Genomic DNA, 3,213 nt, shown 5'->3' with positions numbered 1-3,213 from the left:
CTTAACCACTCCCCTCAAATCGTTAGTCGGTAATGAGCGAGAGATGGAGAGGAGGAGCACTAGAGTAAAACCCTGCCCTCTGTTCAATATTCCTTTTCACTGGGAAATACGTCACAGCACTGGAGAAAAGTCGTTTGCAACTTCCGGTTCACGCGGACTTTAAATAATCCTATATATTATACATAATGATATTTTCTTTTCTCTTTTTTCAGCTGAAAAGACCAAAAGGGCCTTTCGGACTCAGTCGTTCCATTATTGTTGGAGGAGAAGTAAACGGAGGAGACGGATAGCTGCAAAGGCAAATATTCGCAATGGTATGTATGTGTTGGTTTTAACCCTAAATCAAACATTTTATCAAGCATTTGTTGTTTCTTAAAACTTTTCTCACAAAACCCATAGCCCAATCAGTACAAACATAGTCTGAAAGTCTTAATAATTCACAAGATTTAACAAGTTGTCAAATTCGTACGATACTCGTACATATTTGTATACTCGTACACAATCCTGCAGCTTTTACTCCTAGTGCTGTCATTGGCTACTGCCTCAATTCCTGTACATATTTATCGCGATATTTGTAAATCAGTTGCGCCACTTCTTGGAAAGTTGTCGGATGTCACACACACTGTCAGAAAGTTTATATTAATTGCAAATTGGACCCTGTCTGTTTATGTTCCAGTAATACATGATGTCTCTCCACACCTCATAACCTACCTCTGTTTGCAAGAGTGGAAAAGCTTATCTGACTTGTCACATGACATCAGATACTCGATTATTTTGTCATAATCAGAGCAGTTACACTGCTGATAACTGTCCCGTTTGCATGTAAATCTTTTTCATGATTATTGCTTGCTATTAAAGACATACTTTTATTCATAGAAATGCCCACATATCAGTGAACTTATTACATAAAAATGCTTTTAACAATTAATTATGCAACACTCTTTACAGAAAACATATCCTACAGTTATAAACTGACTATTTGCAAGTAATGTATTAAAATTACCTTCCTTTCTGTTTTGCAGGATTACTTAGTCCTTTTTTTTAAAGCTCTACCAATATCAAACTCAACAGCTCTTTTAAGAGCCAACCATTACAAGAGCTACTAGTGAGTCGCAGCGAATCTTGCCGTGATCAGCCCTTCACAGGTGAAGTTTCTAGAATATTGCAATCAGTTTTTACTCATCAAATGTTCTCTCCTGAATCATATGGTAAATTAACTTATTTATAACTGTCTTAATTTGTGTTTCAAGAACAATAGTAATTGCACATAGAGTAAGTCGAGACTATCTTGTTTTACAGCAGAGAAGGAAGACCAGTCCTTATATCAACGCAAGCTAATCGAATAAGTCCTTTGTTTCGGGTGAGGAAGGAACATCTGGTGCCCAAAGAAGACAGAAAAGTGCGCGAGTCCATTGGTATGTCTTGTATTGAAACAATGCTGTAATATGTAGTACATAATTTGATGTTGACAATTTTACATTGTACAGGTTATCACTTGGTTTTTGACCAAGTGAAGCTCTTGAAACAATTGACAGAAGAGTATGTTGTCTGGAAAGAAATCAAGCATCACTGGCAAAGGCTCAAAAGAGACCATGCCTTTCTTAAAAATCTTTTAAAATATGTTGCTGTTGATATGGGTAAAACTGTTTTTGTTCAGTACTTAGCTTATTTTGTGCTGCAATATATTTTATATATATATATATATATAATACTTCAATGTGTGTATATTATATAACGTACTGACTGCTGCTTTGTACATTTATGTAAGGAACAGGCAACTCTGGCCCTTTGCATTCTACTTTTTGAGGTTAGTTAAGAGTTAACCTCCAACCTTAATCGAGCACATCTGAAAATTTTAACCAAAGTCTTCAGGTTTACTTCTAGACAATAGGCAGGAGGGTTTGAGGTCGGAGCTAAATGTGCAGGACAGTGGACGCTGAGGGCCAGAGTAAACCATCACTGCTTTAAATAACGCAGAACATAAGCTGACCCGACTGTCCATTAAAGAACTTTATTTGAATGGTTTCTGTCTTTTGTTTTCCTTTCAGACCAGGACTGGAGAACGCCTGACAATGGGATGTTGAGACTTCTTCCTCTGGTTGAGAAAAAGCTACTCCACATCAGTGATCACATCTTCTGTTCTTCAACTGAACAAACTGTTTAGACGAGGAAGAAGAACACTAACACGATCGAGACGTACAGGGAAGAGCAAGAAACCAGTTTAGCTGTGATAATGAATCATTATTTTCCAACACAATATCAAATCTGTTTTCTGTATCATATGTGACTGAATATGATTATCTGGCACTCGTTTTGTGGCTTCAGCAGCTGTGAATGGATTCATATGATGTTAACGTGTTTTTGAAGACACATTTTTATTTATCTTGAATCTCATTTGTCTTTATGCTACTTTATCAACGTTATGCTTTGTTCTCCAATAAAGTGTTTTTTAATAAAGTATGGTGACTATTGTGTATTGAAAGTGGTGTTTGGTACAGTAAATAGAAATTTTCTTTTGAGAAATTTTAATTTCTTGTTTCTTTAAAAATAACTACATATAATTAATAACTTATAAATAACTAAATATAATTAATTACCATGATTCTTTTACTTGGGACATAAAAAATTAGATCTGGTTAATGATATTTGGGACAACAATGCAACAAAAGTTGCACATACTTGCATGTATGCCAGTTTCCAGTGAAATAAAAGGAAGCTATGTGAATAGCAAGAGGCTGCAGTGGGCTATCTTGCTATAAATACTTAAAGCTTAATTGAAGATGATCCATGTTGATCATTCTAGTATACTCTATATAGTATACTCTATATATCACTGATGTCAGGAATATAAGCAGCAATCAGAGGGGGTGAAAAGGAAATGTTGGCACTGTTTTTTTGTTGTTTTACTGAATGGTGCATTATCCTTGTGTAATAGTAATAGTATGTGTAGATCTGTGTAGATTATACTGTCCTTCCACCCCCAGGGCCCAGCAATGGCCCCCAGAAGAGCAAACAAATGCACATTTCAAATGGCTGTAACTCAAAGTCTGGTTAGTGTATCAAAGAGAAAATTGGCTGGACAACTGCTTATACTATGTTTAATAAATAATGTTGGCCACAGTTTTCAGACATATATGGAAAGCTGGCATAAAGGTTATTTTTAAAGTGCTCACAGTAAAATATCAAATTTCAGCCTGTCCCTCATATATGTCA

The 3,213-nt window shown here is 35.7% G+C and overlaps 1 long non-coding RNA gene across 2 annotated transcripts; it reads left to right on the top strand.

Annotated features, from left to right (window-relative positions):
• The first annotated feature begins 269 nt into the window (after positions 1–269).
• On the top strand, positions 270–2,412 carry LOC311279280. 2 transcript variants are annotated; one of them, XR_014625542.1, is made up of 4 exons: positions 270–314; positions 1,023–1,145; positions 1,303–1,415; positions 2,049–2,412. It is a non-coding gene; the product is annotated as an uncharacterized lncRNA (long non-coding RNA). The 2 variants fall into 2 exon arrangements; XR_014625543.1 differs by having other exon boundaries at positions 1,300–1,415.
• Positions 2,413–3,213: the final 801 nt, after the last annotated feature.

Source organism: Rutilus rutilus (genome assembly GCF_951802725.1).
Source record: "Rutilus rutilus genome assembly, chromosome: 20".
NCBI classification, from domain to species: domain Eukaryota; kingdom Metazoa; phylum Chordata; class Actinopteri; order Cypriniformes; family Leuciscidae; genus Rutilus; species Rutilus rutilus.
This window is presented reverse-complemented; position numbering and strand designations above follow the sequence as displayed.